The sequence below is a fragment of the Nicotiana sylvestris genome, unplaced genomic scaffold (genome assembly GCF_000393655.2).
Source record: "Nicotiana sylvestris unplaced genomic scaffold, ASM39365v2 Un00001, whole genome shotgun sequence".
NCBI lineage: Eukaryota > Viridiplantae > Streptophyta > Magnoliopsida > Solanales > Solanaceae > Nicotiana > Nicotiana sylvestris.
In genome coordinates this window covers 493,598-519,677 of record NW_027184337.1, presented here as the reverse complement: position 1 = coordinate 519,677, position 26,080 = coordinate 493,598, and the positions used below count along the sequence as shown (strand labels likewise).

Here is a 26,080-nt window from a genome sequence, read left to right as displayed (position 1 = left end):
TCCACTCATCTTTTAAAAGTAGAACCCTTCCCATGAGATTCCCTGACAGCCCTTTTATCACCTTATTAAACTAAAACAAGGGTATGGGCAGCCTGAAGATGGCCTGACAGCATATGCTGTCAAGTTATTTTAATTTCTAAAAAGGCCCTAATGCACATGCTGTCCACAAGTGCACATGCCATCAATTCAGACTGCAGCTATCAAACCAATCCTTAAATTTTTTATTCAAATAAATCAACTATAAGTAGCTATACTCAATTCCTAATTTGACTCAAACAAAGTTTCAGCTGGAAACAAATCAAATTGTTACCATTCAAACAGCTGAAACTATTCGATGACACGTATCAAATCGACTATACTAATTATAACATATACAATCAACAGCCAAGGATCAGAATCGAACAGTATTGAATAAGGGGTTCAGATTGCACTGTCAAAACAAAAATGACCCTGGGAACTAATTACGCAACCAATTTCAATTTCAATCGATTGTACAGTTTACAGATACACACATTATCAGTAAATGAAGAAAGACTTGACCAAATATAGAGGTCCGGGCAAGGTGGACAGAAACAGTCGACAAACAATTCAAAAATAAAATCAACTAAACATTTGGGGAAATAAACAAACATTTAACTACAACAAAACACATGAACTGATAAAAAAAAGAAAGAAAAAATACCTTAAAATCTTGAAAAATCAGCAAACCCTAGCTCGGATTTGAATCGACCTTTCTTGGGGTTGAACGGACTTTAATCGAAGTGTTATCAACTGAGAACACTTCGATTAAGGTCCATTATACCCTAATCATTTGGTTCAGACGGATACAGATCAGACATCAGGACTCCTAGGGTTCCTAGAGGCAGATTTGGGATTTATGTTTCCGTGGTTAGATTCGTACCAAACCAAGCCTGGTTTAGTCACGAGGAAGGTCAGGGAAGTGCCAGGTATGAATCTGGGGTAACTTGGCATAGTTTGAGGTTTGGCTCGAATCTTCAAATGAAGATTCGAGACAATGGGGGAAGGTTCGAGACCAATGGTTTGCAGATCCATGTTCAGGGTGTCGAGGTGGTCCTAGGGTGTTAAGGTGGTGGTCACCGGCGTCTATGCCGCCGGGTTTAATGGTGAGGGGAAAGGGGGCGGCGTTAGGGTTCTAAGGGATTGGGGGTTTGGTGGGGACGACCTAAAGGCAGGGGGGTCTGGCTAGGGTGCGTGGGGTAAAGGGATAGGCTTATATAGTAGATGAGTGATCAAATCCTGGCCGTCGGATAGAGCGAGATGAAGGGCCAGGATCTTTCAACTGGTGAGGAATGGTGTCGTTTCAACAACCAGGGGTTGGGTTGGTCCGGGGTTGAACGGGTCGGGTTCGTATGTGGGTATGGGGGATGTGATCTTGGCTGTTGATCATTCTGAGATCAACGGTCCAGATTGAAAGTGGCTCAACGACGACGTTTGGAAGATTGGGTGGCCAGCTCAACTGGACCGGGCAAATAGGGATTCTAGATTGGGTTGTTTTTTGGTTTGGGCCTATTTGTTTTAATTTGGACTGGCCCAAATCCAAAAAATCCCTTTCTTCTTTAATCTCTTAATTAAATTGCCAAATACTATAAAACATTAAACAACAATTATCACGTAATTAACATTTAATTAAAATAACATCACTTAATGACAAAACAGAATGAAAGATGCATTTTTGTGATTTTCCTTTTAATAACCGGATTACGATTCAACTACACACGACATATTTTTTTATATTTTTGTTTGATAAGACTAAATGGACAAGATCACAAATAAATAACAAAAATGCCACGTAAAAAATCCAAATATTGTACAGCAAGACCATTTGCTATTATTTTTTATTTCTTTTGGAGTGATTGTCGCGTAAACAAAAATCACGTGCTCACAGCTGCCCCTCTTTGTTCGGAAACACGAAGAGTTTTCGTGCTACGATAAAGTGAGCGGATATGAGCGATTTTTAACTATTGGAATACTCCGTGTGAAGAACATTTTGAAAGATTTGACCGAATCTTCGCTTCAAAGATTTCCTACATATCCTGGGCTAAACAAGAATCAGGTCAATGTAGTTCGGGGAAACTTTGGTAGCTGGGACTACCATGGGATTGCAATGCTTGTTGTTACTGCTGTTGTTGTTGCCACTGCTGCTTACCGACTCCCTTATTACAACCAAAGGAAAATTGAAACTGAACTAACTACGTATGTCAACCGCTAGTTACAAGATTCCTATTTATGATTCTTTTGCAACTTGATCTTGGGTCTTAGCTGATTCTGCTTGTAGACTTTGATCCGAATCTTGATGCTTGCAAGTTGTAGGCGCTTGTTTGTTCCTGCGATATTGAGTGAGACGGGATTGGTAGAACTCGGGACCTTGATCAAATCTTTGAGCGATCCGCCCTTCGTTTTTCCAAATATCTCGGAACATCTTCTTTTTGTCTTTTTCTTCTTTTATTCTGAGTTGAGACTCATCTCGTGGGTCGTCTCGATCCGTGTGTCTCGAGGTCAGACCTACGGGGAAAAAACAGATAAACGAAATTTTCTGCCCCAATTTTCACTAGGAAAATTTCGTGAGTTAATTGTTGGGGAGTTTATAGAATTGATGAATGGATTGGAGAATTTCAGTCTACCGAATGCAATTCCGGGATTGGAGCCCTGATGTCGCCATAAGGTAGAATGCTCAGTTCAGGGCTGGAGCCCTAATGATGGCTAACAGAAAAAATGCTCAGTTCAGGGTTGGAGCCCTAATGCTGACTAAATGGAAAAAGTTCAGTTCAGGGTTGGAGACCTAATTTTGACTAACAGACAATGCTCAGTTCAGGGTTGTAGCCCTAATGCTGGCCAAATGGAAAAAGTTCAGTTCAGGGTTGGAGCCCTAATGCTGACTAAATGAAAAAAAAAATTCAGTTCAGGGTTGGAGCCGTAATGCTGACTAACAAACAATGCTCAGTTCAGGGTTGGAGCCCTAATGCTGGCCAAATGGAAAAAGTTCAGTTCAGGGTTGGATCCCTAATGCAGGCTGAATGAAAAAAAAAAGTTCAGTTCAGGGTTGGAGCCCTAATGCTGACTATCAGACAATGCTTAGTTTAGGGCCGGAGCCTTAATGCTGGCCTAATGGAAAGAGTTCAGTTCAGGGTTGGAGCCTTAATTCTGACTAACTAGAATATGTTCAGTTTAGGGTTGGAGCCCTAATGCTGACTAAATGGAAAAAGTTCAGTTCAGGGTTGGAGCCATAATGCTGACTAACTAGACAAAAGTTCAGTTCAGGGTGGGAGCCCTAATGCTGATTAACAGACAAAGTTCAGTTCAGGGTTGGAGCCCTAATGCTAACTAAATGAAAAAAAAATTCAGTTCAGGGTTGGAGCCCTAATGCTGACTATCAGACAATACTCAGTTCAGGGTCGGAGCCCTAATGCTGGCCTAATGGAAAGAGTTCAGTTCAGGGTTGGAGCCCTAATGCTGACTAACTGGAATAAGTTCAGTTTATGGTTGGAGCCCTAATGCTGACTAAATGGAAAAAGTTTAGTTCAAGGTTGGAGCCCTAATGCTGAATAACTAGAAAAAAGTTTAGTTCAGGGTTGGAGCCCTAATGCTGACTAACAGACAAAGTTCAGTTCAGGGTTGGAGCCCTAATGCTGACTAAATGGAAAAAGTTCAGTTCAGGGTTGGAGCCCTAATGCTGACTAAATGGACAAAGTTCAGTTCAGGGTTGGAGCCCTAATGCTGACTAACAGACAATGCTCAGTTCAAGGTTGGACCCCTGATGCTGGCTAAATGGAAAAAGTTCAGTTCAGGGTAATAGCCCTAATGTTGACTAACTGGAAAAAGTTCAGTTCGGGGTTGGAGCCCTGATGCTGACTATCAGACAATGCTCAGTTCAGGGTTGGAGCCCTAATGCTGACTAACAGACAATGCTCAGTTCAGGGTTGGAGCCCTAATGCTGGCCAAATGGAAAAAGTTCAGTTCAGGGTTGGAGCCCTAATGCTGACTAAATGAACAAAAAAGTTCAGTTCAGGGTTGGAGCCCTAATGCTGACTATCAGACAATGCTCAGTTCAGGGTCGGAGCCCTAATGCTGGCCTAATGGAAAGAGTTCAGTTCAGGGTTGGAGCCCTAATGCTGACTAACTGGAATATGTTCAGTTTAGGGTTGGAGCCCTAATGCTGACTAAATGGAAAAAGTTCAGTTAAGGGTTGGAGCCCTAATGCTGACTAACTAAAAAAAAGTTCAGTTCAGGGTTACAGCCCTAATGCTGACTAACAGACAAAGTTTAGTTCAGGGTTGGAGCCCTAATGCTGACTAAATGAAAAAAAATTCAGTTCAGGGTTGGAGCCCTAATGCTGACTATCAGACAATGCTCAGTTCAGTGTCGGAGCCCTAATGCTGGCCTAATGGAAAGAGTTCAGTTCAGGGTTGGAGCCCTAATGCTGACTAACTGGAATAAGTTCAGTTTAGGGTTGGAGCCCTAATGCTGACTAAATGGAAAAAGTTCAGTTCAGGGTTGGAGCCCTAATGCTGACTAACTAGAAAAAAGTTCAATTCAGGGTTGGAGCACTAATGCTGACTAACAGACAAAGTTCAGTTCAGGGTTGGAGTCCTAATGCTGACTAAATGGAAAAAGTTCAGTTCAGGGTTGGAGCCCTAATGCTGACTAAATGGACAAAGTTCAGTTCAGGGTTGGAGCCCTAATGTTGACTAACTAGAAAAAGATCAGTTCAGGGTTGGGGCCCTAATGCTGACTAACAGACAAAGTTCAGTTCAGGGTTGGAGCCCTAATGCTGACTAAATGGAAAAAATTCAGTTCAGGGTTGGAGCCCTAATGCTGACTATCAGACAATGCTCAGTTCAGGGTTGGAGCCCTAATGCTGGCTAAATGGAAAAAGTTCAGTTCAGGGTTGGAGCCCTGATGCTGACTAACAAACAATGCTCAGTTCAGGGTTGGGGCCCTAATGCTGGCTAAATGAAAAAAGTTCAGTTCAGGGTTGGAGCCCTAATGCTGGCTAAATGAAAAAAGTTCAGTTCAGGGTTGGAGCCCTAATGCCGACTAAGAGACAATGCTCAGTTCAGGGTTGGAGCCCTGATGCTGGCTAAATGGAAAAAGTTCAGTTCAGGGTAATAGCCCTAATGCTGACTAACTGGAAAAAGTTCAGTTCGGGGTTGGAGCCCTGATGCTGACTATCAGACATTGCTCAATTCAGGGTTGGAGCCCTGATGCTGGCTAAATGGAAAAAGTTCTGGGGATACTAACTGACCCGTTTTTTTGAGTTTTTCTTGTTTTAGTAAAAATGTAAAAGAGAATTTTGTGGAAACTTCCCTTTCGAGTGGATTCCTTATTGCCAAACTGTTTCTTGCACTCATGTGTTTCTTTTCTTCTTTGGGTGACACATGCTTCTTGCACGGTTGTCTTGGATCATACCTGTTTCAACTTTTCAAACAAAGAACAATTGTCAGTTCTGAAATGGCGGTTGGTTCGGTGACCTTGATTGTTCCGGTTGCTTTGTTGCGCCTTTATTTCTGTTGAGAAATTCTGCCATTGATCGGATTCAAATGGCGAAACCCTTTTAGACTGCTCAGGCTTGCATTTCCAGATTCCGTGATGATTTGCCTTATGAGGCTTTGGTTTTTCCATCCCATTTTGCTTGGGGATTTTCAATGGGGATTTTATTGGGGAGACTCTGTGGGGATTTGCACGAGGGGAAACTCTATGGGGATTTGTCTGAAGGTGGATATGTGGGGATTTTTTACAAAGCGGACTGGCCGGGGATTTGTTGGGGAAGGCTCGCTGGGGAATTTCACAAAGCGGACTTGCTGGGGATTGGTTGGGACAGGCTTGCTGGGGAATTTTACAAAGCGGAGCCCCGTGGGGATTTGTACAAAAGGGAAAACCTGTGGGGATTTTGCTAGGCAGACTCTTTGGGGAATTTTTACAAAGGGAGGCTTTGTGAGGATTTGTACAAAGGGAAAACCTGTGGGGATTTGTACAAAGGGAAAAACCTGTGGGGATTTTTTTTATATTCTACTTAGAATGCAATCAACATCATGATCCATCAGGTTTGGACGAACATACTAATGAAGCGAGGCATTTTCCTTTGCGAAACGGAAATCCGTGAAGCCAATCCTGCCACCTATCATTTCCGGTATATCTGGAACTTAGGGTAAAAAATGAAGGGTATTCAAAGAAAAGTAAAATAAAGAAAGGAGGAAACAAATTTTAGAAGGGAAGTGTCCCTTTTGGGACAAGAAAAGACTTATCTGAAAGGAACATGCTGACTTTAAATGGACATGACATGTTTTTTGGACTGGACGCCTGACCTTCAACGAACTTGCATTTTCTCACGAACCACAATGGACCTATGTTTCCAAAATCGGTGGAACTTTGCCGAGACTTCCTGAGGTGGAGTCATCATTTCGGCCAACAGCGCCCTTTGCTTGTTTTTGCTAGTTGACCTCTCTCATTTCTCTTCCTGTCGTCTCTTGATAGCACTCTTTGCGAGTTTTTACTAAACAAGCTCTCTCATTTTGGTTTCTCTACTCCCGTCGCCTAGCGGTACCCGAATTTTCACCGATAAGAGTCTCTCATTTTACTTCTCTCAATTTAGAATGTACCGGCCTCCAATCGTGATATCTCTTGGCTCCCCCTACCTTTGGTAATTGATCCGAAAGGCCTGTGTTTGGTAAAGAACGGTAGATGATACTACAAATTCTTAAACCGTTTGGAGTGCCCCGGCTTCAATTTCAGGGTAAATGGGATTTTATTGTTGGTGTGACTGAATCTCAGAGAGAGGCTGCCTACGTATCCTTTCGGAATCAAGTCAGACGTAGTTCAGGCTCTCATCAATGTTTTGTTTTGTTTGTTTTGTTTCTCTTTTTTTTCTCTTTTTTTTTTCTTTTTTTTTCTTTTTTTTTTGTTTTTTCCCTTTTTTTTGATTGGTAACTAAAAAATTTAACCGGCTCAAAGTCTTGTAGAGAGATTTGATAGTGTTTGGGGTAGTGGGAATAAAACCTTCATCATTTCAAATGTGTCAGGACCACTAGAGTATAATTCAGACATAGTATCTTTGACTGCATCCGCATTCACCGCTATTTTGGGATCATTTCCTTCAATATCACCTAGGTATAATGCTCCTCTCGGCAATATCTTCCTGATGATGTATGAGCCTTTCCAGTTTGGAGCAAATTTCCCTTTTGCTTCCTAGTGATGTGGCAGAATGCGCCTCAGCACCAGTTGACCCACTTCGAAATTCCTGGGTCGGACTTTCTTGTTGTAAGCACGAGCCATTCTTCGTTTGTACAACTGCCCGTGACAAACCGCATCCATTCTTTTCTCGTCAATCAAAGTCAACTGCTCCAATTGAGTCTTAACACATTCGCTGTCTTCGATTTCTGCTTCGACAATGGTTCGAAGCAAAGGAATTTCTACCTCTACTGGTATTACAACCTCGGTTCGATAAACCAAGAGATAAGGGGTTGCCCCTACTGACGTGCGTACCGTAGTGAGATATCCCAACAATGCAAACGGTAACTGCTCATGCCACTGTTGGGAACTCTGGATCGTCTTCCTCAAAATCTTCTTGATGTTCTTGTTTGCTGCTTCTACAGCGCCATTGGCCTTGGGCCGGTAAGGAGTAGAATTCCTATGCATTATTTTGAACTGCTTGCATACATCTCCCATCAAGTGACTATTCAAGTTTGCTGCGTTATCTGCGATGATAGTTGCAGGAATGCCGAAACGGAAGATAAGATTTGAATGTACAAAATCCACTACAGCTTTTTTAGTGACCGACTTGAGAGTGACAGCCTCTACCCATTTTGTGAAGTAGTCGATGGCAACCAGTATAAATCTATGTCCATTTGAGGCCTTCGGCTCGATCGAACCAATGACGTCTATGCCCCAAGCAAAAAATGGCCAAGGTGCAGACATGGTATGCAATTCCGTGGGAGGTGCATGAATCAAATCACCGTGCACCTGACACTGATGACACTTCTGAACGAAGCTAAAGCAGTCCTTTTCCATGGTCATCCAGTAATAACCTGCTCGAAGGATTTTCTTTGCTAAAACATACTCGTTCATGTGAGGTCCGCACACTCCTTTGTGTACTTCGTGCATGATCCTCCTTGCCTCCTCGGCATCAACACATCTTAGTAGATTGAGGTCTGGGGTCCTCTTATACAACAATTCGCCGCTCAAAAAGAAACCACTTGCATGTCGCCTAATGGTTCTCTTTTGACCTACAGTAGCATTTTCGGGATAATCTTGTGTCTTCAAGAACCTCTTGATATCATGGTACCATGGCTGTGTACTCGATCCTGTCTCGATTGCATTGCAGTAGCCGTGTCTTTCCCTGATTTAGATTTCCAAGGGATTGATGTGGGCGTTGCCTGGGTAAGGTAGCATTAAAGCCAAGGTAGCAAGCGCATCCGCTAGTTCATTATGACACTGCGGGATATACCTGAACTCTATTGATTTAAAACGCTTGCCGAGGTCCTCCACGTGCCGTCGGTAAGGAATAAGCTTGACATCCCGAGTTTCCCATTCACCTTGGGCTTGCCGGATAATCAGGTCAGAATCTCCCATAATCAGTAAGTGTTCGACATCCTGATCGATTGCCATATGCATGCCCATGATGCAGGCTTCATACTCAGCTGTATTGTTCGTGCAAAAGAAACGCCGTCTAGCTGTGGCAGGATAATGCTGACCGGAGGGCGAAATCAAAATTGCCCCGATTCCTACACCTTTGGCATTTACGGCCCCATCAAAGAACATCTTCCAAACATGAGTGTCTTCCGAGACTACTTCTACAGTGTTTATTTTTTCATCTGGAAAATAGGTACTCAACGGCTGGTATCTCTCATCAACTGGATTTTCGGCCAAATGATCTGCTAACGCCTGGGCTTTCATTGTCGTGCGGGTGACATAGACTATGTCGAATTCAGTAAGCAAGATTTGCCACTTGGCCAGTCTTCCAGTAGGCATCGGTTTCTGAAATATATACTTCAAAGGATCCAGCCTGCTTATGAGGAAAGTAGTGTGGGCTTGGAGATAATGTCTCAACTTTTGAGCAACCCATGTCAGAGCGCAACACGTTCTTTCTAGCAGAGTATACTTGGCCTCGTAGCCGGTGAATTTCTTGCTCAAGTAGTAGATCGCTTGCTCTTTCTTTCCGGTTATGTCATGTTGCCCGAGGACGTAACCGAAAGAATTTTCCAAGACTGTCAGATACAAGAACAGTGGTCTCTCTGGCTATGGTGGGACCAAAACTAGGGGATTTTAAAGATATTATTTGACTTTGTCAAAAGCTTCTTGACACTCAGCCGTCCATTTGATCGCCGCATCTTTCCTCAATAGCTTAAATATGGGCTCACACGTGCTTGTCAGCTAGGCAATGAATCGACTAATATAGTTTAGCCTGCCCAACAAACTCATCACGTCTTTCTTCGTTCTCGGGGGAGGTAGATCTCTGATAGATTTAATCTTTGTTGGATCTAATTCGATACCTCTCATGCTCACTATGAAGCCCAAAAGCTTGCCCTATGGGACTTCGAAAGCACATTTGGCTGGGTTCAGCTTCAAGTCGTACTTCCTCAGTCTCTCGAAGAACATCCTCAAATCTTGGATGTGATTATCCTGCGTCCTGGACTTGACTATCACGTCATCCACATACACCTCTATTTCTTGATGCATCATGTTATGAAAAATGGTAGTCATGGCCCACATGTAAGTTGCCCCAGCATTCTTCAGACCAAATGGCATAACCCGATAACAGTAAGTGCCCCAAGGTGTAGTGAAGGCCGTCTTCTCGGCGTCTTCTTCATCCATCAATACCTGATGATACCCAGCGTAGCAATCTACGAAAGATTGTATCTAATGTTTGGCGCAATTATCAACAAGGATGTGGATGTTGGGCAATGGGAAATTGTCTTTGGGACTCTCCCTATTTAGATCTCGATAATCCACACATACCTGAGTCTTCCCATCTTTTTTCTGTACTGGAACTACGTTCGCCAACCATGTTGTATACTGGACTACCCGAATCACTCCCATTTTCAGTTGCTTGGTGATCTCCTCTTTAATTTTGTCACTGACCTCAGTTTTGAACTTTCTTTGCTTTTGTTGAACTGGAGGACAATCAGGGTGAATTGGCAATTTATAAACCACTAGATCAACACCTAGTCCTGGCATGTCATCGTATGACCAAGCAAACACATCTTTAAATTCAAAAAGGAGTTGAATTATCGCGTCTCTCGTTTTCTCATCCGTGTGAATGCTTATTTTGGTCTCTCAGATTTCTTCAGGAGTCCCTAAATTAACTGGTTCGGTGTCATTCAGATTTGGCTTAGGTTTATTCTCAAAGTGTTCCAATTCTCGGTTTATTTCCCTAAAAGACTCTTCTTCATCATATTCTGGTTCTGGTTCATTATTTCACAATTAAATAGCTTGTTGTGATCTGGGCGTGAAGTCCGCAAGCATGTCATATTTAAAGCCGCATTATTATAACTAAAAGAAAAGATAAAGAAAAAATAACAAAAATCAGAACAAAGGAAAAAATGAGAAAACAATGATGATGATTTTTTTTTATTTTTCTCGGAATTCGGAAGACAACAAATGTTTACAACTCAGGAATTCAAAACAACAATTGAAGGGAAGAAAACATCCAAGTTATATCCTGGAGATAACTCGTGATGCAGGAAAGGTGGCAGGACAGGTCTACCGGACTTCTGCCTAGTTGGGAATGGCGTGGCCTCCCAGTTTCGAAGTTTGGCGTTTTGCCCCATATATATCATCTCGGCGGTGCTGGTGCCTTCTCCTGGTTGAACTATGTGAGCCTCATAGAGCATTTCTCTGATTTCCCCACATATCTCCTCGATTTCCTCAGCCGTGAAAACCTCATCGTCTTCTTCTTCAGTGTATCTTGGTCTAACGAAGGTTTCATATAAATCCGCCAGTGGCCGAGGCAGTTTCCAACCCCCATCCTTCCTCTTCTTTTCCTATTCTTCATCTTCTGGAGTGGGTTGAAAACCTATCCCAAAAAGTTTCTTGGCGGAAGGCAAGGTGATGGGTTGCGTTATTCCTTGCAATGTTCGTCCGAGCCCTTTCCCTGGCCTGAATCCATGCCGGATCATCTCTTTTGCTACCATGATCGAGGCGTTAGACAAGAAAGGTTGGGGGCACGGTCTTCCCTCTTCATACTGCTCGACTAACACAACTTCGAAATCCTGATAGACCGTGTGCTCGCTCCCTTCCCTTGGTTCAAGATATGGGATGGACGGGTACCGATAAATAGACTGCTCGTCTTCTCCGTGGACCACAATTTCCCGGTCTTCATACTCAAACTTCACTATTTGGTAAAGAGTGGAAGGCACAGCTCCTGCCGCATGAATCCAAGGTCTGCCAAGGAGAAAATTGTAGGAAGTATCCATGTCAAGCACCTGGAAGATTATTTCAAACTCCACTGGCCGTATGGTCAACACCAAGTCTATTTCCCCGAGGGTGTCTCTCTTGACGCCGTCAAAAGCCCTTACGTAGACATTATTGGGGCGGATTCTTTCGGTCCCAATTTCTATTCTCTATAGCGTGGAGAGCGGACAAATGTCAACACCTGAACCTCCATCAAACATTACCCGCTTGACGTAGTAGTCTTCGCATTTAACTGTTAGATGCAAGGCTTTGTTGTGTGCCGCTCCCTCTGGGGGTAAATCGTTCTTGCTGAAAGAGACCTGATTAACGGCGAAGAACCTCTCCGTCATCCGTTCCAGTTGTTCAACTGAGGTTTCAACTGGTACGTATGCTTCGTTCAGGGTCTTGAACAAGATCTTTTGGTGCTCGGTCGACCTCATCATTAGTGATAGCATGGACACTTGCTCGGGTCATTTGTGTAGTTGATCTACCACTTCGTAGTCTGGCATTTTCATTTGTTGGAAGAAAACTTCCGCTTCTTCAACGCTTACAGGCTTCTTTGGTGGGAAGCATCTCCGCGTGGCGTTGTTTAGCTCTTGAGTGTTCGAATACCTTCCAACGAAAGTATTTTCCAGAAGTTCTCCCGTGACTTCTTTACCTTTGTACATAACCAACGTTCTTTGATAGTTCCACGGCACTGTGGATGGGTTGGTCATCGGCTTCTGTGGCACGCATCCGATAACCACTGGCTCATTCAGCCGAGGTGGTTGAATCATTCCCGGACCACATAGGCCCCTTTTGGTACGTACATTGGCCTTGCACTTTTGACTTCGAAACTCTGCAGCTTCTCTGCTTGACCTCACGGGACGTAAAGAACTCCATTCTTCACAGGCACCGTCTTTTTCTCCTTCTTTTCAGGATCGCACTTCACAGTACTGACCTTTTTTCCCCCTTTTTCTAACTTTTGGGCTGTTTCAGGCTTTTTCCCTGCATCGACAATGGCGATTATAGCTTTCAAAGCAGGGTCAAATTCTTTGTCTTCGCAAATCATTCCAATCAGCGGCCCGTTATTGTGAGCTGGCAATGGATTATTAGTCACGTTTGGGACCTCCTCGTCCCTTAGCACTATTTTCCCCTGCTCTATTAAATTCTCGACCACCCTTCTCAAAGCCCAGCAGTCGTTTGTATCGTGCCCTTCCGCTCCTGAGTGATAGGCGCATCTAACACCGGCTTTGTAAGAAGGTGATGCCGGATTGTGCCTTGTTTGAGGGACTGGATGCAAGAAACCCAACTGGACTAGTTTCGGGAACAAAGTAGAGTATGGCTCACTGATGGGTTTGAAGGTTCACCTTCTAGGTGGTTCCTGAGGGCGGAAGTTATTTGGAGGAGGCTGTGGGTTATAGTGGTTGCGGTAGGGAGGCTGGTTTCTGGGAGGTGGAGCTTGGCCCCGATTGGCTTGCTGTGGCGGATGGACATAAGGCTGGGTGTTCATGACCATGTAGGGTTGAGGAGCATATACCATATTTTGGTGGGGGTAGTAGTGTTGTGGGGTCCTTTCTGGAAAACGGGGCCTTGGATTACGATATTCCCTTGCTTCTGATGTTGCCATGGCCGTTTCTTCCTTTTTATTTCCTCTTGCCATTCCTCCGGACCCGCTTTGGAAGGCTTGGGAGATTGCCCTTATGGCTGCCTGACTCAAAATTCTACCCGTTTTCAGACCATTCTCCACCATCTCCCCAATCTTAATCGCTTCTGCGAAAGGCTTTCCCATGGCTGACATCATGTTTTGGAAATAGTCGGACTCTTGAGCCTGGAGAATAGTAGTGACCATTTCTATCTCGTCCATGGGAGGCTTCACCCTCGACGCCTGCTCGCGCCACTTAATAGCATATTCTCTGAAGCTTTCTGAAGGTTTCTTCTTCAAGTTTGATAGAGAATTTCGGTCTGGTGCAATGTCGATGTTATACTGGAATTGTCTCACAAAATCTCTGGCGAGATCATCCCATATATGCCATCGGGATATGTCCTGGTCCATATACCATTCCGAGGCTATTCGTACCAGACTTTCCCCGAAATATGCCATTAGCAACTCCTCTTTTCCTCCGGCTCCCCGCAATTGGTTGCAATATTTCTTGAGATGAGCAATGGGGTCCCCATGCCCATCGTACTTCTCAAACTTTGGGGTCTTGAAACCCACTGGTAGGTGCACTTGAGGGAACATGCATAGATCGGCATAGGAGACGCTCTTCTGTCCGCTCAAACCTTGCATGTTCTTCAAACTCTGCTCAAGGCTTCTCATTCTTTTGGCCATCTCATCTTGTTCAGCAATTTTTGGGTTCTGATCCTGCCCAGGTGCGAACTCGAACTGAGGCTGTGGAGGATGAGTGCTGGTGGTGAACCGAGTTGGTTCCATTGAGAAAGATGGTGCTTGGAATGTAAACGAGGATGAGTCAAAATTTGGCTTGTATGTAGCAGGTTGTGCCGTGATCGGGCAGGGTGGTGCAGTAAAGATGTTTGTGTTTACATCCGTTGTTGACACTCGGGGATAAAAATCAGAGGATGATCCAGTAGAGAAAGCCGAAATGGCTGGATACCCGAACGGGGTAGCAGGATAGCTTATGGGGACATTAGAAGTCCCGTTTGTTCTGGAGAATAACTCAGGGAATCCAGGGACGACACTTGGTGGCTCTTTTCCATTATTCCAGTCATCCAACATTTCCTACATGCGGAGCCGCAGGATTCTATTTTCCTCTGCAGTTGCGGACTCGGGCGTGAGGACGGCCGAGATCGAACTCTCCTCGGAAACAGGAATTGTCGGCAAAGGAATTTCTGAAGACATTTCTATGCTTCCTTTGGACCTTGTGAAATAAGTGTGAGCACCGCCTCCTGACTTAATGACAGGTAATTGAACACTCCCTTTCGACCTCGTGAAGTATGAGTGTGAGTCCAGACTTTCACCAAACCAACCGCCTTTTCTAAAACCTGGAGGAACTCAACGACAAACGAACGGTTAGTTCGAAACAAATAACAGATAGGCAATCTCACGTTGGGGCATGATGCACCTATACAGTTAAGTGGATCCCTACATGTTTGATACGAAAGCATGCGTCATTCCGACTTTCTTTTTATTATATTTATATTTTTCTTTTATTTCTCCTTTTGTTTTTTGTGGTTAAAATGTGACCGGATCCGATGAGGATTGCCTACGTATCACGATGCCACGCGAATCAGATCATTACGTAGTTCAAAAACAAATGAGTGTAAAAAGAAGCACACCTTTTATTACTGAAACGATCTATTACAACCAACATATTTGAAAAAGGAAGAGCAAACCTTGAAAATGAACATAGACTCAAACAGACTAAAACACCATGATGCGGAAAGATAGACAGAAGATGTTAAGATACAAACTCGACCTATGAATACATTATGGTTTTGAAAATTGGTACCCGCGGGGCATCGTTCGTCCTCGCCGCGGTCCTGGGTGTGAGATCCCTTTCAACTTGTTCCAACTCATGCATGGTCTGCTTGACATAACCCATCACTGCCGAGAGAACGGTAATACTGGTCATGTTCTCACACCGTAGACACCGCCTGATGATGGCATGGGAAATGGTCCTGATCCTATCTCTGGTTTGTTTCTTCTCTATGAGCAGGCGTTTTATCTGATTACTGCACATCTTGAATACCTGAGAATCCTGTATATGCTGATCCTTCAGTTGCCGCAGTTCTAGCTTCATCTGGGCTAACAAGTCGTAACAGTATCTGCTCTCAATTTGGTAATCCTAGGCCTGATTAACTGCTTTAAACTCAAGTGCAGCCATCTCTCTCTTCATTTTGGCCACAGTTTTCTCGTGGTCGCCTTTCAATTGATACAAGTATCGGTGATGCTTATCTGCTCTTGTATCTCACTGTGCCCTGAGCTCTGTCATGACGTTTTCAGACTTTTCTAAACCATCTCGCCATTCCTTGACTTCACTTTTCAACCTTTTTATCAACTGCTCGTCTGATCGACTCCTTGGCTGTTTATCAGTATCCATCTTCACCTGTCTGATCTGGGCCCTGAGCATCTCGTTTTCCTGAGTCAACCTGTTTCGTTCTCCCAGATCGGTAGCAACTTGAACGTTGTGCTCATATTTCAGGCTTTCCACTTGTTGCTTCAACCTGCTGATTTCGGTATGATAGCCTCTTTCTTTTGCCAACCAATCCCACTGCTTTTGCAATGACTCCGCGAAATTCAGGATGTGGGGTCTTTTAGCCGGCCTTTCATGTTCGAGTTCTCTTCTGTACCATGCAAGGTAGCCTGGTGCCATTTCACTTTTGGCCCGATCCCGCACGCAAATATCTGCTTTCAAATATTGACATTCATTCCAGATCTGGCGAATTTTTGCTTCAGGAAATTGTCCGTCAGGACTTATCTCAATTGTTTGAGCACTAAGATCCTCCTCATGTGGTACTATCTGGTATCTTCCGAGCTGTCTCAAGACTCGGCAGGGCGCGTAAGGTTGAATGCTCTTAAGTCCCATCAGTAGGAAATGAGTTTTAGTTGCTGGCATATAGATGACCTCATCAACAGGCAGCCATCCCAGTGTCCACTGTATTTGGCTAGCAGTAAGAGCTTGAAAGAATGAGGTCCATGCCATAACTCTTTTGGGCAGACTGATCTCTTTGGTTCTCGTGTAAAATTCTTCTATGCAAGTTTTCTCCGAGGAACCATGGATCAAGAGCTCGGAACGATGGCAGAGATATTCAGTCATCCACATTTGTAGCAGCAAGTTACAACCTTCGAAGAAATTTCCCCCGGCTTTGCAAGCTGTGAGAGCTCGAAAGATATCGGATACCACAATAGGCGCGAGAGTACTGTCGTTCTGAGTGAGAAAAGCACTGACTACCCCGGATATTTTCAGATCAATATTCCCATCTTTCCTTGGAAATACTAAAAGGCCCAAAAATGTTATCATGAAAGCCACCCGTCTGTGCTTATCCCACTTCTGACGACTACCTTTGCTGCATAGCTTATTAATCAGATTGTTGAATCCTCCTACATGACCATACTTGTCGTATATGAAGCATGGATTACAATAACCGGCGGCCAAATCTGGGTTGTGGACTGTCCTGGGTATTTTTAGTGAGTCTAGGAATCGATGTACCGTGACATCTCTTGGGGCGACCAGGTATTTTTGCCTTAACGGAAGTTCAGCATTTCCGATGTACCAAGTCATTTCTTCCATAGTCGGGGTGAGTTCAAAATCGGAGAAGTGGAAAACATTGTGTGCCGGGTCCCAGTAGGTGACCAAAGCTCTTATGATATCTCCACGAGGCTAGATTTCCAATAAACCCGTGAGACCTTTCAGATATTTCTTGACGTCACCTTGGCCCTCAGCACCTAAATCATTCCACCATAGCCGTAACTTGACAGGGATTTTAGTCATTATCGAAAAGTGTTCATTTTGCATCGTGCTCATCCTGCACACTTGTTAAGGTGACTTTTTTTTTTAAAATGAAAAAGATATTTCGACTATTTTTCAAAAGGAAGATCAGATTTTCGAACACGGCCTTTCAGCACTTCGGGGATGAAGATTTTAAGGCTGTGTGGGTCAATTAGACAAGATCCTGAACATGACCCCAAAAGTGGCTGTTTATGCAAAGTCAGCCTTCCGGCGTCCCTTTTGGAGACATTCGGCTATTTATGACAAAACAGCATCACCCGACTTCTTTATGACAGAATTTTGACATGTTTTTTTTATTATTATTTATTTGTTTTTGGCTATTTTAGAAAAAGGGGGTTGGACCCGATGAGGGTTGCCTACGTATCTCACATCCGGTGAGAATCAAACCCGCGTAGTTCGGGCCGATCAGGCGTAGAGTAAATAAACTAAACCCCTTCTGACTACAATCTTTTAAAAAAAGGAGAAAAATAATTTTCTGGATTTTTATATTTTTTTTGTATTTTTTGAAAAGAGACTAAGGAAATATTTATGAATTTTAAACTTCTTTTCACTCTTTTTTTTTGAAATTTCGAAAATCTTTTAAAGAGATACTACAAATGAAACAATATTTTTTGAATTTTGAATTTTCTCCCCTTTTTTTTTTACTTTTAAATAAATACCCTTTTTTTGATTTTGAAAGTGATTGAAAGGAATTTTTTTTATATATATTTTTTTTAATAAATCAAACTAGAAGACAAATTTTGTTTTCATTTTTTCTTTTCTTTTTTTTAAGAAAAATCCGGCGAGATTTTGATACTACTTGGACATTGGTTTTATTTTCCAAAAAAAAAAAATAAGTAGTTATCTCCCTACGCTGCTATTTTCTTTTTTTTTCTTTTTTTTTTTTAGTTTTTTTTAGAAACCGGTCAGCATGCAGAACTGAAGCAAATAAATGCGCAAAACAAACGGGATGCAGCAGGATGGTCTTTTCATTTCAGGTTGTCTGTCCTAGACGGACCCAACCCCTGTGTTGAGTCCCCTATGTCAAATGCAACATGATGAAAATAAGAGTTCCTACTAGGGATCTGGCATGCGGCTTTGTTATACTATGTTTATAACCTGGGTATATGTTCTAGACTGTGTATCCGAGCGGACAACTCGAGTCGAGGGGGGGGCTACGTAATGGGGACCCGCGAGATCGTCCGGCTTTGTAACTTGTCCGGCCTCTTTCTTATTTTAGGTATTGACACTAACAGAATAGAGAGTCTCGACCAGCGAGCTTCTCCCCGGAGGTGAAGAGAGAAGGATTCGGCACAGTTTATATATACAGTCAAATAATATCAAAGCGGTAAAAGCAGCATTTAGCACATTAGGCTCAAACATGTAAAAATCAGATAAAGCCAAATATAACAATTATTCTAAGCTCGAATTCTTGAACCCTGAACCAGTGGTTCTGGGGCATTTCCCCAGCGGAGTCGTCAGAGCTGTCACGCCTCCTTTTTGCGCGCCCGTCCCTGAAGGGTTAAATGCGCGAGGGAGTTTTTTTCCAATTTAAGTGACAATATTCGAAATTGGATTATTTATTTAATTCAGAGTCGCCACTTGGGAAAGGTTTGGTTTTTGGTGTCCCAAGTCACCGGTTTATCTTGAATCCCAAATCGAGGAAATTTTTGACTTTTCCAAATGAAGTCTGCGAACCAGAAATTCTAAGTAAGGAATTCTGTTGACCCGAGGGAAGGTGTTAGGCACCCTCGAATCCCGTGGTTCTAGCACGGTCGCTTAAATTGTTATAATGGCTAAATATCTGATTTAAATACATGTTGTGACTTATGTGCTTTTATTAAGTTTAAAACCGCTTTTATTATTATCATTTATTTTTATAGGATTGCACCGTCATGAAAATGCATCTCGAACCACGTCACAATCAATGCACCCGTAGTTGTTAACACATTTCGACTCCGTTGAGATTTGAATTTGGGTCACATAAATGCGCACCCAAATTTAAGAATGTAATTTAATTAAGTCGCGCCTTAAAGAGTCTAAACACGTTATTATCTTTGGGGAAGATAGTGAAATTCGCTAAATAGTCGCTCCCAAATTCTGAGTATTTATTGTGATCAATTATTGAGGGCCCCGCAATTTGCATTTTTATTTAGCGAGGCTCGTCTCATTGTTTGAAAGGATAAACCTACAGTGACTACATTTCTATTATGTTTGTCTCTAAAAATAGAAGAAAGAAAATGTATGCTAATTAAATTGCATGCTTAGCTAATCCCGACCTTTTATTAGTTATCTGATTAATTATTTACAAGGTGAAGAATGTTGTACCTCATTGAACATGCTTTTAATTTGATAAAAGGAATTACATACGAGATTGATGAAATGCTACACTTACTCCAAACACTCCTTAAGTTAAATTTAAATTAACTCATTTGAACAGGATTAATAGAATTCCTTATTAAAGGATGCTACTAATGGTATTCAAAATTCATCCTATAAACTGCCTAATGAAGTTGAAACTCGAGAATCTAAAACTGTATTGTATTTGGCGAGATTTAAAAGCCGTCCACCCTACATATTCAAAGCATGCTGGAGAATGAGTTTGAATTAACAATCATACTAGATGGTTGCATATTCCATGAATTATAGTTACATCCTGTATACCACTAAACGAATCACATATCGCAGTTTTAGATCAGCATAAGCTTCAATTAAGTACAAACTTACTAATGTATTCTCTATTGAACTACAAACTAAAATTTACACAATTTAACAACAGTAATAAAAACTGTAAGTAAAACAGCAGATGATTATAATTCCTTCAGATCTTTAAATTCATGCTTTTCATTGTTACATCAGTTACACCAATGTGGGACTCGAAATGTGTACCTGGGAAATGCTTACAATGAAGAAGCAGGAGAGTCAGTAGAGTAGTAGTGTAAACGAACAGCAGCAGTAACAGATAAGTAGCAGCAGAACAAGTTCCAGTGCAAGATGCAACTATAGCCGATGGAAAAAGTAGCAAAATGACAGCAGCAAGCAGTGGAGTAGAATCAGAACTCCAGATAGACCAAATCCAGAAATAAACCAATGAAATACACAACCAGTAAACTCAGTTGGGACTTGGAAAGATCAGTATTGATTAAACAGGTCGAAACAAGTGAAATCAAGACAAACAATGGGAAGAACAGTTTTTGATTTTGTCTGTGTGATTTCTATCTCTCCCCCTCTATCTATCTGTGTGTTTTCTCTAACTGTCTCCTGTATATATGCCTCTCTATTTTCTATCTATTTTTCTTAAACCTCTATTTCTTCTTCCAAGCTGTTTCTCTAGTTTCAGCTTCCCTTTTTTATGTGTGTATGTATCTGTGTCTCTCTCCTTTTGTATCTCTCTTTTTTCAGTCTCTATGTATATCCTCCTTAACTAATGGATGCTCTCTTTCTTTATAGCCTAGCATCGGGTCATTTACAGCCTGTTAAACAAATTAGAACCCCCCTCTTTTTTGCTGTTTTTCCACTCATCTTTTAAAAGTAGAACCATTCCCATGAGATTCCCTGACAGCCCTTTTATCACCTTATTAAACTAAAACAAGGGTATGGGCAGCCTGAAGATGGCCTGACAGCATATGCTGTCAAGTTATTTTAATTTCTAAAAAGGCCCTAATGCACATGCTGTCCGCAAGTGCACATGCCATCAATTCAGACAGCAACTAACAAACCAATCCTTAAATTTTTGATTCAAATAAATCAACTATAAGTAGCTATACTCAATTCCTAATTTGACTCAAAAAAAGTTTCAGCAGGAAACAAATCAAATTGTTACCATTCAAACAGCTGAAACTATTCGACGACACGTATCGAATCGACTATACTAATTATAACATATACAATCAACAGCCAAGGATCGGAATCGAACGGTATTGAACAAGGGGTTCAGATTGCACTGTCAAAACAAAAATGACCCTGGGAACTAATTACTCAACCAATTTCAATTTCAGTCGATTGTACAGTTTACACATACACACATTATTAGTAAATGAAGAAAGACTTGACCAAATACAGAGGTCCGGGCAAAGTGGACAGAAACAGTCGACAAACAATTCAAAAATAAAATCAACTAAACATTTGGGGCAATAAACAGACATTTAACTACAACAAAACACATGAACTGATAAAAAAAAGCAAAAATACCTTAAAATCTTGAAAAATCAGCAAACCCTAGCTCGGATTTGAATCGACCTTTCTTGGGGTTGAACGGACTTTAATCGAAGTGTTCTCAACTGAGAAAACTTCGATTAAGGTCCATTACACCCTAATCATTTGGTTCAAACGGACACAGATCAGACATCAGGACTCCTAGGGTTCCTAAAGGCAGATTTGGGATTTATGTTTCCGTGGTTAGATTCGTACCAAACCAAGCCTGGTTTAGTCACGAGGAAGGTCAGGGAAGTGCCTGGTATGAATCTGGGGTGGCTTGGCATAGTTTGAGGTTTGGCTCGAATCTTTAAATGAAGATTCGAGACGATGGGGGAAGGTTCGAGACCAATGGTTTGCAGATCCATGTTTAGGGTGTCGAGGTGGTCCTGGGTGTTAAGGTGGTGGTCACCGGCGTCCATGCCGCTGGGTTTAATGGTGAGGGGAAAGGGGGCGGCGTTAGGGTTCTAAGGGATTGGGGGTTTGGTGAGGACGACCTAAGGGCAGGGGGTCTGGCTAGGGGGCGTGGGGTAAAGGGATAGGCTTATATAGTAGATGAGTGATCAAATCCTGGTCGTCGGATGGAGCGAGATGAAGGGCCAGGATCTTTCAACTGGTGAGGAACGATGTCGTTTCAACTACCAGGGGTTGTGTTGGTCCGGGGTTGAACGGGTCGAGTTCGTATGTGGGTATGGGGATGTGATCTTGGCCGTTGATCATTCTGAGATCAACGCTCCAGATTGAAAGCGGCTCAACGACGTCGTTAGGACGATTGGGTGGCCAGCTCAACTAGACCGGGCAAACAGGGATTCTGGATTGGGTTGTTTTTTGGTTTGGGCCTGTTTGTTTTAATTTGGACTGGCCCAAATCCGAAAAATCCCTTTCTTCTTTAATCTCTTAATTAAATTGCCAAATACTATAAAACATTAAACAAAAATTATCACGTAATTAACATTTAATTAAAATAACATCACTTAATGACAAAACAGAATGAAAGATGCATTTTTGTGATTTTCCTTTTAATAACCGGATTACGGTTCAACTACACACGACATATTTTTTTATATTTTTGTTTGATAAGACTAAATGGACAAGATCACAAATAAATAACAAAAATGCCACGTAAAAAATCCAAAAATTGTACTGCAAGACCATTTGCTATTATTTTTTATTTCTTTTGGAGTGATTGTCGCGTAAACAAAAATCACGTGCTCACAGCAGGCACAACAGCTTTTGCAGGTACTCACGGAGTGCAAGACTGCTATTGGGTAGACCATGGCAGACATTAAGGGAATCAGTCTGGAATATTGTATGCATAAAATTCTCCTGGAAGAGTGGCACAAACCTTCCAGGGAACACCAAAGAAGGCTGAATCCCAATATAAAGGAAGTGGTGAAGAAGGAGATTATTAAGCGGTTAGATGCGTGAATCATTTTCCCCATCTCTGACAGCAACTGGGTTAGCCCGGTGTAATATGTTCCTAAGAAGGGTGGTATGATAATGGTGAAAAATGATAACAATGATCTAATCTCTACACGAACCATCACAAGCTGGAGAATTTGCATGGATTATAGGAAATTAAACCTGACCACCCGGAAAGACCACTTCCTACTTCCTTTCATTGATCAGATGCTTAACAGACTTGAAATGAGGTGCCACTTCTATTTTCTGGAAGGGTACTCGGGGTACAATAAGATCTCTATTGCACCAGAGGACAGAGAAAAGACCTCACTCACAAGACCATATGGGGTTTTTGCCTTCCGAAGGATGCCCTTTGGCCTATGCAATGCACCCGCCACATTCCAAGGGTGCATGATGGCCATATTCACCAACATGGTAGAAGACATAATGGAGGTGTTCATAGATGATTTCTCAATGGTGGGAAACTCATACGATGAGTGCCTTACAAATCTGACCAGAGTGTTGAAAAGGTGTATCGAGACTAACCTTGTACTTAATTGGAAAAAGTGCCATTTTATTGTACCAGAGGGTATAGTCTTGGGACACCTGGTATCAAGCAAGGGAAGAGAGATAGATCGTGCAAAAGTTGATGTGATAGCATAGCTTCCACCACCCACATCATTCAAAACAATCAGGAGATTTCTCGGGAATGTCGGTTTCTACCTGGTGGCAACTGATTGTTGAAACAATCTTTGTGGCTGGATGGGATCCAATATGGGTAAAGCCAAGAATGACCCTGAACGCCCAATCTCTCACTTGGGGATCTATGTATTGGCTAACAATCATCAACAATCGTTGATGCCTTCCAGCAACACTACATATGTTAATGGACCAAGAGCCATGGCAATTTATTATTTTTTAACCCGCCACAATTTTGATGTGGCCCGACTCATTCATGATGAAATGTTCATTCACTTCCCGGAAATAATCAAAGGGTTCTGCTTCCCTTCCCTGGTCACCAAGCTGTGTCGCGCTTCACGAGTTCCTGAAAATCCCATAGTAGATGGGAAGTTGCCATTAAAAGTCGCGTTCAATGCTAGCAAAATTACAGTTGGGAAAGAGCAGGCTGTAGCGGATGATGATGATGATTCTGATGACGATGATGAGGAAGCTATGCATGCTGCCTCCCCATCGGGGCCGATTGCTGATAAGGCAGGCCCATCACAGGCTCGCCGGAGTACCTGGATGACTACTTTTGAACAAGATATGGCTGGCCTATGCACTTCAGTAAATGACCTGAGTGCTAGAGTTGACACTTTGGCTACTCAAAATGCTAGGTCAGAGAAAAGGATCATGGGCTTGCTTCGGGCGCTAGGACAAACGTGTCACTTCGATCCTGGTATCGTCTCCGATCAGGACTAAGCACCAGGGAAGTCGTCTTAGCTTACTCTACTTTAAATTCTTTGACATGGAATCTCCACAACTTGATATACTCTCGTACAATCCTCAACATTTATCAATCTTCATCTTAATCGCCCTACAACCAGAAAAAATGAATTCATTCTTTTCAATCGCTCCATCAAAGTAGAACCTGATGGATTAAAAATGACATATCTATTATTTAAAGTGATAATGACGATGATCTTAACTCCGTCTTTCCAGATCTAGATCGTCCATATCTGACCTTCAGTTATTACTATGCTTATAATGAATTAGTCGACCCTTACAATGATTTACATGCTTTGACGGATTTTGAAGTTATTATCTTATTTAATCCAGCTACTAGAAATTACGTGCCACTCCCATCTAGCCATTTTGTTTGCGCAGAGGGTTTCAATATCTCTATTGTAGGTGGTGTTGGATTTGGTTTCGATTGGATCAGGAATGACTCTAAGTTTATTAGGATTTAAGATGTTTTTAAGGATATTGATTGGTCTTAGGACGTGATAGATCAAAAAGTTGAGGTTTATGATTTGCACACTGATTCTTGGAGAGAATTCCTAGAGTTCATTGGTTGCCACATTTCGAGATCTTTCATACAGGAGCCTTTCATTGGTATGCAGATACAGTTGAGCAATGGTAATTCTTTGTTTTTACATGATAACTGAGATATTTCACACCATGATGATGCCTGATTCTTGCAAAGACTACGATGGGAAGTGTTATAGCCTTGTAATCTTGAACGAGTCCCTAACATTAATTTGTTACCCCGATTCATATGGCGAGACTGATCTGACACAAGATTCAATGGATGTATGGATAATGATGGACTATGGTGTACACGATTCATGCACTAAGAAATACATAATTAGACCTCTTCCAGTTAAATCCCCACTAACAATTTGGAAGAATCACTTATTGTTTCTTCAAAACAAAAGTGAACTTCTTATTTCTTGTGATCTTATTTCGAATGAAGCCAAGGAGTTCAACTTACAAGGGTATCTTCAAAGTTTACGCGGTATAGTTTACAAGGAAAGTTTGATTTCAATTCAAAAAAGAGTACGCGAGTCTAGATCGTCTTAACTTAATGAATACCCCAAAGACCTTAACACTTTTTTTAAGTCGCTTTCTCGGTATATGATTGTAGTTACGACAATGCATGCTTAGAATATCGACACATTTATTTATGCGGTAGATTTAGTTGTATATGGGTGAAACCGATCCCGGGGAACGTCTCGCTTTTCGAAGTAAACGGAAGAGAGATATGACTGTAAGGAAATGGAATCGGGGCAAAGAGCACCCCGAGTCGCAGTTGGAAAGAATCAAGGCCACGTCTCCCAGGTCCGATTTGAATCCCAAAACTTTGGAGAGAATTAGTAGATAATCAAGCACGACTGACAAAGGATCGTGATATTTGTGCCCAATCGGATGTTACGACGTGAATCTCAACACATATCGATTGAAAATCAGTGATTAGTAAAACAAAAGACTTTTACCTTTTAAGGAATTGTACGTAGGGTAAAACTCCCTTGCTATATAAAAAAGAGTCTAATTATTCATTAAAGATATTGTAACTCGCATATCAAGGCAATATACTCTTATTTTCTCTATTATTCAGAGTTCTTACTTTTGTTCATCTGTTCTTCAATATTGTGAGCCCGGGATCGAATGCGGGTATTTCATTAAAGTTGTTATTGAGTCCAGGATCACTCCCCTTAATTGGTTTGAAAATTTATTATGTCCTTTATTTGTTTAATGTAATGTAGTTTATCATTTATATTGAATTAATTGACATAATCTTAAAGCCATACATAAATTTAATTGTTATCTATTTTTGAGGGTAAACATCAGTAAAAGCCGTTTGTAGCTTAAATTTCAGATTTATTTTCATTTTGAGGTTGATAATTTGTTTGACGCAAATTCACCAAAACTATCACTACCAAAAATAATATATAACTACAAAAAAAATATTGTAGTCATTTTGCAATAGAAAAATCGGTTGGACTGATGATATCAGTAGGTATATTAGGTTGAGAATCGATTATCAACGGATTTAGTTTTCTACTAAAAGAATAATTTGCAATTTTTTCCAATGGATCTGTAATATGAAGTCCGTTCACTATCTAAGGATTTTCAATGACTAGTAATTCGAGTTTGTTTTTGTAGACAATCCACTCTCGCTAAAGAGAGAATTGTAAGTCTCCTTACTC

At 41.9% G+C, this 26,080-nt stretch overlaps 1 pseudogene; it reads left to right on the top strand.

Moving 5' to 3' along the window:
- Positions 1 to 23,909: 23,909 nt before the first annotated feature.
- On the top strand, positions 23,910 to 24,953 carry LOC104219624 (F-box/kelch-repeat protein At3g06240-like; annotated as a pseudogene).
- The last annotated feature ends 1,127 nt before the right edge of the window (positions 24,954 to 26,080 follow it).